General features: G+C 40.3%; 1 protein-coding gene across 1 annotated transcript in view; it reads left to right on the forward strand.

Annotated features, from left to right (window-relative positions):
* EDIL3 (EGF like repeats and discoidin domains 3) overlaps positions 1–15,907 on the forward strand; it is a 430,122-nt gene that overhangs the window by 307,723 nt on the left and 106,492 nt on the right. The gene's annotated exons all lie outside the window — the stretch shown is intronic.

Here is a 15,907-nt window from a genome sequence, read left to right on the forward strand (position 1 = left end):
GTCTGTTTATCATTTGAATAATTGACAATGTCTGGATTTGGTGAAATTTTCTTAAAATGGTCTCTTGAAACCTGGTAGTGTAAGAGAGATTTTTTTTTTAAAAGAAAGAAGTAGTTTTATTTTGTAGAGAAGCAGCAGGTGAGAGTCTCTCTCCACAAGCAAACAAAAAAGGTGGCCGTATCTGAAATGATTGCTGCCTCATTGCTGATCTCAAGGAGTTAATGGTATTCAGAGATTGGAAAGAAATATGCTGTTTTGCAATATTCCTAATGAGTATAACAGTGAATTTTTAATTATTTACAGATAGTAGAGTTGCAAAGCTGAAGAGGTAAAAGCAGCTCTTATGCTAAGTACAGTCAAGTACAGCCCGAGGTGGAATGAATTCAGTGTTTGCAGGGTTCTCTAAGCTGCATAGAGAGAACCAATAATAAAGTGAACTCATGTTCAGTTTTCCATTCAGTCGAGTTCACTTTTCAGTTGGGGAAAAGGAGGCAGAAGCCTGCACTGACCAGGCCAGAAGGCAGAGGCTGGTCAAGTATGTATCGCACCTTGCCATTGCCAAGCCAGCTGAGCAGGGCCATTCACTGCCCACTCACTGGTACAGATAGCACAGGCAGCCACAAGTAATCAGGGGACATGGGGAACATCAGTGGAGATCTGGAGAAAGGCTGGGGGCAGGGAAAGTGGACAGACCCTGGCTCAACACCAAGACAGCTCCTTCCCCTCTCCCCCTGCAGGTCATTGACTGGCAGGGAGCAGAGCTCAGCAGCCAGACTGGCAGTGTGGGGGGGAGGGGGAATCCCCCCATGCAGATTGATGTCCAGCTTGGCATGCTGGCACCAGGGTGGGGGACTCTTTCCCCCCACGCGTCAGTAACTTGCAGTGGCCCAGCCGTGCAGTGTTAGGGGGCTGCAGTGGGAAGAGTCTGTCCCCTTGCCTTTCCTCCCTTCTCTCGCACCCCACCAGTCTGACAAGTACAGACAGGACGCAGGGCTGTGAAACAGAGGCTTTGCTGCCTCTGCTCTACAACAGGCCAGGGGTACAGCCAGCCCTGCTTGGCTAGAGCAGATAGCACAGACCAAGGCTAACCTACCAACAGAAATTCAATAAACTGATGTAACCTAAATCAATTAAGTCTGATACTACATCCATCCAGGTTTGTCTCAAACCAGTTTTGACCATTTTGAAAGTGGTTTATGTGCAATGAACTTCTGTTGTGTTACAGATTTTGAACCGGTTTCTGATCACTTATACTGGTTTGTGTGTACTGTCTGGCCCTAGCCTTAGCATCTAACTTGCTCTGTTTTCTTATCTTGCACCAAACCCCTTCTCTTTTCTCCAACCTGCTTGAATACACAAATTGATTCACTCTGCAACCACAACACTGGTGGCAGATTTTCTATAGGTCTGAAAAAAGTTGTCCCTTTTCTGATTAACCCTATGCAAGAAACCTGAATATTATTTGAAATCTGTAAAGATGCATACTGTTGTTTTATTTAACTTGAATAATATGAATTGCAGAAGCAAAATCATAGGAATATAAATATTTATTCTATTAACTCTGTTAACATGCCATAGATGACTAGACATTGTTATATTTTCAGTACTTTTCCTTGAGAATGTGATCACTGTGGCTAAGTACAGACAGTCAAAAAGCTCAAGGCTGAATCAATTCAATCTTTGAGGTTTAAGTAAGTTAACAGATTCACTTTTGATTCTGGAAATGCAACCACATGGAGTGGCCCAGGCTGGAAGCCAAGGTGGGGGAGGGGAAGGAAGCATGCTTCACTGTTGGGCTGGAGCAGACAGTTTGGGCTCAGGCTAGCCTGCCCACCCTGTGAGAGGGGGTTTGCTGGGAGTTGCAAATCATCCTTGGATGCTGGGGGACTGTGAGTTAACCTGAATCTGGAGGTGATCTGGTACAGAAGTTCAATAAATGGATTTAACCTAAATCAGTTAAGTCTGATACTGCATCCCTCCAGGTTTATTTTAAACTGTTTTTGAACATTTTGAAAGTGGTTTATGTGCACTAAACTTCTGTTGTGTTACAGATATGCACTGGTTTCTGATCACTTATAGTGGTTTATGTATAATTTTTGTCCCTTGCCTGAGTGTCAGAGAAACAAGAGACATTAAGCCATTTGAACTGTCAATGCATAATCTAGTTGTTAAATTTTACTGTGGTCTAAAGGTTTTGAATTCATATGCTTCAGCCAAAATGTGGCCAATTTTTTCAAGACTAGCAATAATATGAGTATGTCATTTGAAATTTCTGAGTCTTTGGTGTTCTCTTTGCTGCTGACCCTCTGGGAAATTCTGCTTATACTCATAGTATAGTAGCCTTCTAACAGAGTGATTGCATTTTTATCAAAACACTGCTTTCATGAAATCTAGTCAGATCTTATTTGTAGGAAAAATTTTGTAAAATCTTTTCCCCTCACCACTGTATATTACTAGAAGTTCCTGATAGCTGTTCCAGAGCTATTATTGCATTTCAAAGTAGGTACAAAATTAGGCATAAATTCCTGATAAAGTAGGTGGCCAATCAATACAAAATTTCACAAAGGATCAGATTTCTATGACCCTTGATTTTCTGTGTGCAGTGTGTTTAGTTTCTCTTTTGAGATCTCTATTAGGTAGTCTACAAAATTAGGTTATTTGTGAAATGAGTCTTCAGCATTTCAACTTTTCACTGTAGACTTGTGTATTTTAAAAATACACTAATATTGCATCTCTACATAATATTTTGGTAGAGAAGGTCATTCTAAGTCTGGTGCAAGACACAGTTATGTTGCAGGTAGCCTTGATTTTGAATCACTTCTAGTTACCATACTCAAAAGGTTATATGCCAGTGATTTGCAACAAAGAATGTGTGTGTCATGTTCTTAAACTTTATCTACTATTTTAGGGTAAATTTTAGTTCACAGGAACTTATGAATAAAACCTAAGGCTAATATATTTTTCCATCGGCTATTACTTTTCTGTTTCAACTCAAGAAATCTTGCACCATTTTTAATAATTACAAATAGCAATTAATATCAAAATCTTTCTTATGAAGCAATTAGTACCCCTGTGCACACACTATAGCTGACTCAAAGCTAGAAAAAAAAGGATAGAAAGGGTTAGGTTACATACCAGTATATATTAGCTACCAGTCTACATACCTGCCAGTATATATTACCTACACTGAAGCTAACAGTGATGTGTAGAAAAGGTTGATAAAATCCAATGGCTTGTTTTGGGCAGAAAGTCAGGCTAGATAATCATAATTATATTTTTCTGACCTTCAGATCTCTGAACCTATGTTTGTACCATAGACTTTTGCCGAGTCTGCATATGAATTGCAATGGGTTAAAATATTGTGTCAGAATTCCCAAGGGGTCCCTGGTTAACATGAGCCTTTCTTTATCCCTCTGTTGCAGGTCATGCCATAAAAGCCACCCTTTGATACTATTAGCTTATTTCAAACCTATACAGAATCTGCTACTGAATAGCTATTTGATAACCATGAACAATACCTGTCCCAATTCTTGCCATATTTTCTTTCTTTATGTACACTTAACCCAGCCTAACAACAATAACATTACTGGGCTAGAACCTCATAATCTGTTCATTTTAACAAATATTGAAGGGGAGAAATACCTTCCAGAAACCTTGTACCCATCAAGATATTCTATAGAACAGTAATATTAACAAAACAAAGATTTGTTAAAAACAGGGAAGTTGAGTTAGAATAAAAGAACTGGCTTGCTTATTAATATATACCTGGATATATACTTCTCTCAGACTATGGTAGCTAAAAAGCCTTTTCTACTTGGATACAGAGACCAAAAAAAAGTCAGTAGCTTATATCCCATGAAAGCAACCTTTTTCTCTCACCACTCTGGTCTGCCTGTCAACACTGTCTACTGCCTACACACCAAGTCCATGTGGCAAATCTCTTATCAAGCCCTTGTAACTGGACAGCTTGCAAGTTCAGATATGCCTCTGTTGATACAGAGCAGCCACCTCACTTCCCAAATGAGTTTCCTCCATTATATAGGGCTTGCACTAACTAATTTATCTATGAGGTGAGCTACTGCGAATACAAAGCCACTTAACAATGATTAATAACTGTCTTTCAAAAGCTTAATGATCAATTTCTGCAACAGCATTTTACAGACAGCTCTACACTTCTTTCCTCCAGCCAGTTTCTTTACTGTCCTTTCAAAAAGACAGATGAGCATTTTTCTCAAAATCACCTCCCACCATCACTGCGCATTTTTAGTTGCTGTAAACTGTGAGACAGGGGCCGACTTTCAAAATAATGTTTTGTTAATGAATAATCAAGTAAAATGAGCTTTTCTTAGTTCTGGTAATACTATCAATACAATATGTATCGTCACACTAAAAACTTCAGAAAAATTCAATTATTCTAAATAAGGTTTTATTTCTATTATCTGTATTCTGGTATATATTGACCCAAAACCATGGAGGGTTCTACAGTTTGATACACATGAATGATAAACTTGATACATCTTATTCACAGGTGTTTTACATGGTTCCCATGGAGCTCTGGTAATATAAGAAAATCATTCTTCCTTCAAATAATAGAGTGAAGCAACAAGTCACATTTTTTCAAATCTCTCTCACGCTGATTGCGGGTGAAGCTAAGCATAATCAGGAGAAAATGGATGTAGATACACAGCAGATTGCTGTTTAGAGATTGACAGATTGAACCCCTGTAGCCAATCAGTATTATATGTATATATGTTTTTCATCTCCTTTGTCGTAGTAGTACAGTAGATTTGGGGTTCATAGGATTTTTTGCCAGTTGTATCTTGAGTATCAGGCATTGCTCTTGAGCTTTTGCTCCAGCCCATTTAAGTACCAAATGGATTAACTCTTAACTCCTCTTAACCTTTCAGCATAATACACTGCCTTTTTCTTATCTCAGAAGATCTTGATACAGTTTCCACAGATGGAGAGCCTTGTTTAAAATAAGTCTTTGCATTCCCTTTGTAGCTATATTAACAAAAAATAATGTACCTGTCTATAATGGCTCATATTATTTTAGACCTACCAATCTTTTTATAGAGATGTCTTCTAGCCTATTAAATGATTTGGACACTCAACTTTCTAAATAATCAAATAAAAATTATATAGTTATTGAGTAGTTGGAAGAGTGATCCACTTAGTTTCTTTTAATCCACTTGGAGTCCTAGATGCTTCTGAAGAAGGTGGAATCCCTGTAATATATTCAATCAGTTGTATGAAAACTGTACTATCTGGAAACCTTTGTTCTACTGAGGATGTTTTGTATGTGCAATGCAAAGCAGCCTTAAATTTGACCTAAGTGCTCAGCTGCCATTGCACTGCCATAGGTCAATTTGCAGTGACAAGTCTAGTGTAACCAGCTTTGTTTCATACCCTTGTACTCTTTTCTTGGTGTAGCTCAACTAGGAGAGGCGTGACTGAAATACACTGAGCTCCAATGATTGCCATAAAGTGTAATAATCTATAGGGTGCCAATACAGTTTGAAATTAGAAAGGCTAATTCTGGCAGCTAAACATGTCCTCGCCAGCTCTAAGGTTTGACAGAATGCAGAGGAAATATGGATCCACCTCAGGTGCTGTACCTACTGGGTCAAAAGCACTATATGTTACCATCCCCATATGTAATGAATTTGTATGAATCATGCAGAGATATAACACGCCTTTTCACACCCTGGGCAATGGCAGTAGCTGAGACAATTACAGTGGCCAGAGCAACAATAGCCAAGCCATTAGCAGCTGTGACCCCCCTTCTTGTGCTCCATCTAAATTGGTATTCAAAACTGGTGACCCATTCTCCAACCCCCTTTAGTTATGCTACTGGAATCACGAGTACTGCTAACTTCTTTCTATACATAAGTGATTTTATTATTCTTATAAAGGAGCCATTTCTTTGAGGATAATTTTCGGGGCAGCAGGGGAAATCAGCATCAGTATCTAGATTTGAAAACGTTTGTAGAGGTGGCTGTTTGTGACTACCATGTCCTCTGGCCCAGTGCTGAATACACCTCAGTGGCACTCAAGGATCTGGGCTGTTTAAGCCTAAATAATTCATTTGTAAAATGTCCTGAAAAATTAGCTCCACAGCTAAGTAGAACAAAACTCCAGTCTTAGAACAAGAGCAAAAATAATCAGTGAGTGTGCACTGTTTTTATATTACAGCATTGGAATAGTTTCCCTACATCTTTCATAAGGCATTCCCTATACACTGAATTCTTTTGTATCCCTTCAGCACATCTGCTTTGCCTCCTCTGTCTCTTCTTGTATTGTCTATGTACTTGTGATGAAGGCTGTAGAGGTTTGGTGGATAAAGGACTGATGTGAAATATACAGTGTATTAGCTGAAAATTAGGTAATTGTGAGTAATCATTGAGTCCTCTTAACACAGGGACATCTACCTGCTCTGATTTAAATGAGATGAATAATTGAATTCTGCATAGCCACCAAGGTAACTGTTTAAATTTGCACGCACATAACCAAAAAAAAGGAGTATTTACTTAAGATACTGAAAAGGCTCAATGGTGGCTTTCTTGCAAACCCCAAATAACCCCTTTGCTGTTTTGCCCACCAAGCCAAGTGGCACAAGGATTCACAATCTTGTGGATTCCCTTTTGCTCATTAGAGAAATCTCTTGTCAAGTCAGCACATAGCACTTCTCCTGGCACACAAGCACACAAGTACTATAGTCAGGTTTTTAGGAGTGAGGGTTAGGAAGCTTTGCTTCTTACTTCTCCCCAACTCATCCCATCCATTTGAGCAAAAGGAGGAAACAAAAGATGATTTCATCCCTGTGCTTCTATGACCCAAGGTGACCACAATTGCATTATAGCAGCCTTCTTGCATTCAGAACTTGATAATATAAATTTTGTCATCTGTCAGACTGTGCCGTGGAATTGCAGATCATAAATACAACATTATGTAGAAGCAAATAGCTTGATTAACTCCCTTAACAAACTTCTTAAAGCCATTGGGTTGTTTAAAAAGAAAAGGGGCTGCAGTGGATTTTTGGATTACTTTTCTTTCATCGCATCTGAAAAATTAAGTTTAGATTTTTCTTACAGAAGAATCAAAATATCATCAAGAGTTTTTATATTAGTGCTTCTCTGAGAACTATGCAGTTTTAAAAACACATGATTATTGTGTTAGGATTTGCATATTTTTCTTTACTGCTGTTCTCAAAATCTGACAGGGAGTTGAGACTATTTGATGTAAGAGGATACATGCAAATGTGTAAAAAATAGGGTTAGTTTTTAGATTCAAACTCATGCAGTATTTTTTCTACTTTGTTTTCTATGTTGAATTAAAGCTAGTTGTTTGTTTAAAGTGGGATCAGTAGGTCATGCATATACTTTTTATTCACTAATTCAAAAAAGGCCTGCCAAAAAGATGAAATTAAAAAAATGTTAATTTACAACCAATCTGGTAATTAACAGAAAGAGAACATTATATAATTCCCAGAGGACTTAGGGTACATAACATGTTTTGACTGTAGTATTTGGAAGGTATAACAGTGTTCTGGTAGAATTGTAAGCTTAATTATAACATATCATAAAAAGAAGTAGATGAATCCTTCCAAGTGGATGTATCTTTCTTTCCATTTCCAGTGAACTTCAACCAGACTAGGAGAAGGTGTCACATCTTTTTAATATCTAAGGCAACTCTTTTTTTTATGTGCACACGCACGTAAAGATCTAGCTGTCTGTGCTGGCAGAGCTCCTACCTTCCAAAGGCAATTGTTTTGATGGCAGTGATTGCTTTAAATGATAATGTGTGTAATGTTTCCTCTGTGGAGTACTTGACTCCCACTGAATTTATTTCACAGTGCTGCCACGCCAGTTACCCGTTCCATGCATGAGCTCAGTACTCTGCAAATTACTGTATTTCTGTTACTGCTCTCTACTTCCGGGCATTGATTTTCAGGGATGGGATGGAGAGAAAAACTCAGTAAGGTAGGCAAAAATGAATAAGGAGAGAGTATACACAGGTGGTTATTATATTTAGAGGAACTTAAGAATTGGACTCTATGCATGGGCTGAGGTAGGAAGTATTGATATGAGTTTCTCAGTAGAATTTTCCATATGAGGTGGGCAAAAGTTATAGAGATTATTTTTAATTATGTCTCTAGGTCTTGTATTATCACCTGTCTTCATGCTGTTACTACATGGCATAGAAATGTCCAGGGTAGATGGGAACATGGGGCCAACTGGACTGTGTAGTTAATCCAAAATTAGGAGAATTCTTCAAGCATCCTGATCTAGGTGCTTGACAGTAGAGCAGTTTTTCCATTCATATGAAGTAGAAGACCACCTGGTATTCCTTACTCTATTTTTACTCTACTATCCTTCATAATGGTTATAACAGTTTTCACCCTAACATATCTTCCAGTTTGGGAACATTTTGCAGGCTTTCCAATATTTGATTAAATTTCACTCGCCTTTCAGTTTTCAGTTAGATGGTAATTGCCATCTTTTTCTCTTCCATACAATAATCCCCTGAATAAGATACTTACCTTGTCTTTGAAAAGTAGAATGAAGAAATAAATGTTTCCTTGAAAATGTGTGTAAGTACAGTATTTTCCCAGGGAAAATAGAGACAGCTGTAGTAGCAAAGGAGTAAAACATTGTGGCTGCTCTGTTAAACCCTTAGGTTCAGGACACATTCCATGTGCTACTGGATGAGCCAAAGTGTGTGAACCCCCTTTTCATCTAAGGCTGAGCTGGGTGGGCAACCAGTACTTGCCAGGTCAGCTGAGGGCCCAATCCTAGCCACCAGCACCTACAATCAGGTCAATAGAGAGCCCACCCAGCTGATTCAACTTCTACGTCAGCACCCAGGGATCAGCTCCTCTTTAGAAAAACAGTTCCTGCAGCATGTGCCTCTGTTGGGGAAAGTATCCATGGCCAGCAGCTAGGGAGCCCTGTGTAATCACTGTGCTGCCCCCTGCGCAGCACATGAAACATTCCTTCCTCCTTCCCTTTTCAGCTCAGGCTGCAGAAACTGTTTTATCATATTTCCCTAATTAAAACACTCACCCCAACTTTCAGCACTTAATTTTTGTTTTGGAAAATTGTGTGTGTGTGGTATGCAATAAAATACGGTATTAGGGGCACATCTACATGAGACATTTACTGTAGGGCTGCCCATTTAGCTCTGCAGTAAAGTCTCTACATCTGTACATGCGTCCCTATTAGGTTGCAGTTAACTACTAAATGTCACCATAAGTTAGTACTTGTATTTACAACTACTATCCTGCAGTGGCATTATTTACTGCACAGTAACATATAGACTCTAATAGGGTGGCTGGGGCACGAGGGTGCTTCAGTGCATGGGCTGTCTGCCAGCTAGCCACTCTGCAGCACGTTCAGCTGAGTTAGAGCAGCCTCGGGCTGCTGTGCCCTGGCTTAACGTGCTGTGATCCTGACATGTAAATGTGTCACCAGGAAGCAATACATTCCAGTGTAATATGCACTGGAGTTTATTGTGTTGCATTAATTTCATGTGTAGATGTATCCAGGATGTAATACCTACCCATGCAGATGGAGGTGTGAGACTGTTAAGATCTCAGATAATGGAGGGACAGATTATGCCAGAGAAATTCTTACCACTAGAAATGAATAACCATTTCCTTAGTTATAGCAGTTGCACTTCCTAAATAGTTTGTTGCACAAAAACATCCTCAAAACCAAGATTGTGAAGATTTATACTTTTGTCGGTGTACATGTGAGTCCACAGGGGGCATTAGCCAGACAGTGTGAGCTTTGATGGCATGAGTATGTGACTAGCATAAAAGTGTTTAAAGTGGTTTGTTTTGCTCTTGGTCCCCAGCATGTGGTCAAAACAAGTGCTTAAATTAAATTAAATTGGCTAAAGTTCATTTTAAGCAATGCAGAAAGGAATTGGTGGGATACAAAAAGTTTCCAGTAACTTCAGCAATTCTTAAATGGACCAGAATCCATGTTTTATCACCCTATAGTTCTAAATGGACAAATTGGATATTTTAAACCTTCTGTAATATTTTTCTGTTTTGGGGGAATATAAATAGTTAATTGTCCTTTTCTCACTGAGTCCTGCACAATGTCACACTGGAGACAAACCTAAGCAACAGCTGAATGTGGGATTTCAAAGAAGGCAAAAAAAATGTGAAGAAAGTGGTGGGAAGGGAAAAAAACCTAAGCTATAGAACAGTGGCAGGCAATTATTTTGCTGGAGGACTGCTTAACGAGTTTTGATGAGCGGTTGAAGGGTGCAAGGGTAGCCCCACCCTTTACAGTGCTCCACCCCCTGGTTGCCATCTTGGTGTTGGACATCCCCACCCCAACTCCTGACCTTTGCCACCAGAAGTCCCTCCCCTTACCCCAGAAGTATTCCTTCTGAGAGGTAGGGTGCTGCCATCTTGAAAACAGAAAAAAAAGCCCAAATCATATTCTAAAAATACAACCAACTACTATACCTTATTATTATTTTATTTAAAAAAAATACTTTTGTCCTGATATGTGTTTACATAATGTATCTAAAGGTGATTACATAATAGCTCAAAATACAGTCTTACTTTTGTATATTGTGTTGGGGTAAGGGGGTGTATGTGATGGGGAGTGTGGTTTGGGAATAGGTGTGTGTGGCGGGGTGTGCGCATGCAGTGTGGGTATGGTGAATGGGGTGTGTGGAGAAGGGTGGTGGGGTGGTTGTGGAGGTGTGTGGGTGTAGGGTATGTGGTTGGGGTGGGAGCTGTGGGAGAGTATGGCGTTGTACGCACAGGGCGTACAGTGTGAATTAAAAATGAGTGGGGTTCTTATCAGGGGATAAGGCACAACACCTTACGCATTTATGGAAAACATAAGACAAACAAAATAAAAGAAAGAACAACAGGTGGTGTTTCCTATTTCATATACTCACACATACATACCCATTTATTCACATACATACAGAAGGAGACAGACAGACAGTCCTGCAAATATCAAGATATTACCAGTCCTTAAGATGCTCGAGTTAGCTTGGTGGCCAGCCAAGTTAACCACAAGGGTGAAGCCAAGTCTTTGTTGGATGTGTTCTGATGCTTCCTCTTCTTCTTTGCAGAACAAACCTAAAGCCTCTTTGTTCTTGTCCATCTTTATAGTGTTGTTCCCCATACAAGTCTATGGGTCTTTCTGTGTCATGTCCCCTTGATGACAAAATGATCCTCCTCTTTGATTACGGTGTTATGATTGATGGACTCTTCGGCTTTGTGGTCTGCAATTTCTTCCATCTGTTGTCAGCAATTTCTTCAGCCATTAAAACAAAACCTGATCTTATATTTTGCAATTCGCAACTGCTGATCTTTGGACATTGCTGTAACCTTTGGCTGTTAAATCATAGAAGGCTATTTCTGTCCTTCTAGTCTGAGGTGCAAGACAGACTGTCTCAACATATGCATTTCCACACATACTGTTTATTCTTTCATTACTTCTTTTTAAACATCCCAGACATACCATAGGCCTTGTATACACACTACTTAGCTTATACTATATTTAACCTACAAAATCACAAAACAAAATGACTGTTACACTTATGCTAAGCAATGTAAAAATCAAAATGGAGTGTCAACTAAGGCTAAGTTGCACAGTTATTTGAGCAAACTAAAATGGCTATTGGTTATAAAATAATAATTAACAAAGCAATAAAGAGTATTATAAAGACAAGATCAAGAGTATATAAAGACAAATTAACTTTAACCCAACAATGGTGGGGAGGAGTGTGTGTGGGAGGGTGTGGATTTGTTTGAGGGTATGGTAGGGTTGGGTTATGTGAGAGGGTGTGTGCATATGTGTGTGTGTGTTTGTGGAGAGATGGGCAGTCCTCGGAGTCCCTGGAGTGTGCCAGTCTCTGGATCTGCACATGGTAGCGGTAAGCAGGGCCAGCCCCATAGTGCACAGGTACCTGTGTTCCCACCCCAGTCCCCCACTGCAAGTGGCAGCAGCGTGTGGGCCAGCACCTCCCAGCCCCATAACATGCAGCTTCCTCCAGAATCTCTGGCTGCAAGTAGTGGCATCTTGCAGGACCAGCCCAGCCTGGCCCCATAGTTCTCCCACCCAAGTCCCCAGTGACACATGGTGGCAGCCCCACCTGACCCCATAGTGCCTGGCTCCCCATGCTTTTGCCCCTTTCCTCTAGCAGGAAGCCCTGGCCCTGGCCCAATGAGGTCCATACCTGAATTCCCACTCAGGCAAGCAGGGAGGGCTGGGAACAGCCATGGGGTGGCCAGCAAAAACCTCTACCAGACAGAGGCATTTCATGTCTAGAGCCCCCTGGCTCAGGGCTGGGGCTGGGGCTGGGGCTGGGGCTAGGGCTGCGTCAAGCCAGGCTGAGGTGGGGAGTGGTAGCTTAGCAACTAGAGCCACACTTCCTGCATGGAGGTGCTGCCTTGCAAAGGGGCAGCCCAGGGCCAGGGCTTGCAGAGAGCTTATGGAGGGGCCCCACAGGCCAGATGGAATTGCCTAGCAGGTTGGATCCAGCCCACAAGCCATATTCTTCCCGCCCCTACTATAGAGAGAGCATTGCTAGTTAAAATTAAATATTTATTTAGTGGGACTGCTTTCTTTATGGGCTGTTTTCTTTTTCTCTGTTATTTTCCTTTCTTTGCATCTAAAATTAATTCCCTGACTTCATAAAGAGGCAGCACACAGGAAGGCTATTAAGAAACTCAGTTTTTGTTTGTATTTGTTGATGCCTGGAGAGTCAGTTACCTTGTCTTCTCTATTCCAGTGTCAGTTCCCATCAACTGTAGTGATCAGAATGGACTCCTTTTCATCCAAGGATAATATCTGGCCAGTGCATTTAATGTCCTTTCCTGAGGTCCCTCCCTAACAAAATGTCTCCTCCATATAATTTCAACCAAAAGCCATTATTCATATTAACAGTGTTGTAAGAGTGCACATTGCAGCATTGCCCTTTCCAAATTGCTTTTGACTCTGCAAAGCTTTATTTCACAGTTCATTTTATGGAAATGTTTATAGTGACAATTGAATTTAAGCCTTCAAATTAAATAAGGCAGCATAAAACTGTGGTTTATTTTAGTTTTTTAATGCTGTATTTAAGCTGTATTTTAGCATTTAGGCTGTAAAGTCTGGAGCCTCAATAATTAAGTCATTGATTTTTATTCTTGCTTCCCACCTGCAATGAGATCACTGAAAGGACAAGGCGGGCAAAGCTTTCAAACATTCCATATTGCCAAAGCTGTCTCTAGGCATCCATGAAATATCCAACAGCAGAAGGTAGCATTTTGATTGCTTCCTTGGGTTCTCATTTTTATAATGATAACTTGATAAACAGGTGTGAAAGAGAGAGCCCATGAGCGGTGGAGCAGCTATATTGATAGAACAGTAAAAGCAATTTCAGTCTCCTACTGTACTTGGTGAATAAAGTCTCAAATTCTTTTTGTTAAATCCTTCATAGAAAAAATATAATATATTAACTTTTTGGTACGATGTCTGCCACTTATTAAGCATAACAAATTCATCATCAGTTAAAAGTACCTGTCAGACTTTTCCCTAAGCAGCTGAAACTGCTCCTCTGTTAGCTTTAAAGAACTAAAGGAAGCTCTGTCGATTCCCTTACTCACTTACAGTTTCTCTCTGTGTATTGCTCCCTAGCAGTTAAAAGGAAGTTAGACCTATGGCAAATCTTCCATTGCAAAAATGTTTGTCAATTCTGTTTTAAACAATTAGGAAGCATAAGCTAAAACTTTCTAGTTGCTCTGAATTGTGATGTATCTGGACTTTCACACAAAAGTATTTGTTGTTACCATTTACAAAAGGCTTCACTATTATCTGATGCCAATAAAAGCACCTTCCAAAACTGCACATATTAAAGTTTTAATGTGAAAGTTTGTAAGTTTTTCCCCACTTTAAACTGCAGTGTATTCAATAATAATCATACTTTCCACTTTTTTTTAAATAATTCCATTTTTAAATAATGGCTAATAGAGTAAAAGGAGCATAATTATTTTCTTGATCTTTGTCAGTTATGAAACGAAATGTATTTTCCTTCTCTTTTTAATGAAGAAAGAATGGCTAGAAATTGATTAGAGAGGAACATAAAAAAAGCATTTTGTATTCCTTACTATCCCATCTTTCTTCTTCCTTGACAGCAATACCAAATGGTGGCTAATTTCACTATTATAAAATATTTCTTGTTACCACAGCAGCACCTCATGGGTACACTTGAAATCAGAGATTATTGCTGCTCAGATTTTACCACAAAATCCTAACAGACTAAATAGAACAGAAGGGTGAGAGGAGAAACAGAGACATGAAGTAAATAATATAAAGGCAAACATGAGGCCAGTAGCAGAACCCATCTGATTTGAATGCATGGGAGGCAACATCTGGAAAACAGAAGAGAAAGAGAGCTAGGGCTGGATCTTAAGTCCAGCCTCCTCATCAACTACTTTAGTGTCTCAGCTACTGGATCATGCTGCTTCTCATTAGCTCTTCTAACTACTATATGAAATGATTGATATCTACAATAATTCAGGTTCTTCCTAAATGCTACTTCATGAGTGAGCACAAGAATTCTTCATTTTCTTTGTGCATTTAACAGTTCAAATCTAGAAAAGACAGTATAAACTACTTTGTCAGTCCTGGGTTTGGAAGAGTTTTCATGACCATAGTCATAATATCACATTATGGTACATCTAACCAGTACAGTGAAGCTGTATTAAGAGAATCTAGTTGATTTGAGAATTTTTTTTTTCAACAACTGAGCTATTTTTTCCTACCTGGACCTATACCATAGATAAAGTAGATCTGGATAGTTTTGTTTCATGTAAGGCTACATGTTACAATTGGACCATGTTAAGAGCACTTAAAACATGAATGCCCATGCATTAAGGCTTGTTAACAAGTGCAGAGTGCCCTCGAGGGGGGCATTCACACATGCAGGCACATGTGCTTTCAGCAGCTCAAATAGGAGTGACACAAATTTGAGCCAGGGATTTGTGCCTCAGCGCATGTGCCCAGACATGCACTTTGGAGTGGGGCAAGTTGTGCCACTTGGGGCAAAATAACCCCTCCCAGCTCCTCCCAGATCTGCAGCCAGGGAAAGCTAGAGGTGGGGACGCACCTGTGCTGGCCCCAGCAGTATAAAAACCTGCCCTGTGCTGGCCCCAGAAGTATAAAAACCTGTCCTGGCCAGCAGCTCAGGGCTGCTTGCCCTCAGGAGCTTCTGAGGCCCAGCCATTTGTTATCTGGGGACACTACTCTTTGTGCCAGCTGGACTGCTGAAGCAGCCCTAACCTGGAGTGGCCGCTGCACCCTCTACCCACTGCAGAGGTCTGGCAGTGGGGGTTGCTGCCTTGCTGTGACCTGCAGCCCCAAGGCTGCACCCCTGCCAGATCTGGATGGGGTGCCCTTGCTCTGCCATCTGGGCAGCTATTGCCCAAAAGATATGCTCCATGCAGTGGCCCGCTTTGAATGTTGAATCATGTTCTCTTGGCCCCAAATGGCCAAGAGGTCAGCCACCTCATCTGCCCTCCATCTGGGTCCCCAGTGCTGGCTCTGGAAAGGCTTCTCTACACGGGTCTTGCTGCTTGTCTCACCAGCAGTGATCCTGGTCTTCCCTGTTTATGAATTGCAAATTTTCTGATAAGAAACCCAAATTCTCTCATTAAAATACCCAAAATAGTGTTCTTCCACTATTAAAATGAAATATGTAGAAAGGGCAATGCTTTATTTCTATATTTAGGCAAGGTTGGGCAATGTGTTTATTGATATATTTACAAGTGAAAAGCAATTTGTAGTGGGGGTTGGGAGAGTTTGTGGGTGGATGTAGGGTTTGTGGGGATGAGGTTTGGAGGGGTATGGGACTTGTGCGGAGGTTTGGGGTTTGTGGTTGGGTATGT

Source organism: Gavialis gangeticus, unplaced genomic scaffold, assembly GCF_001723915.1.
Source record: "Gavialis gangeticus isolate Ggan-Ray unplaced genomic scaffold, GavGan_comp1, whole genome shotgun sequence".
NCBI classification, from domain to species: domain Eukaryota; kingdom Metazoa; phylum Chordata; order Crocodylia; family Gavialidae; genus Gavialis; species Gavialis gangeticus.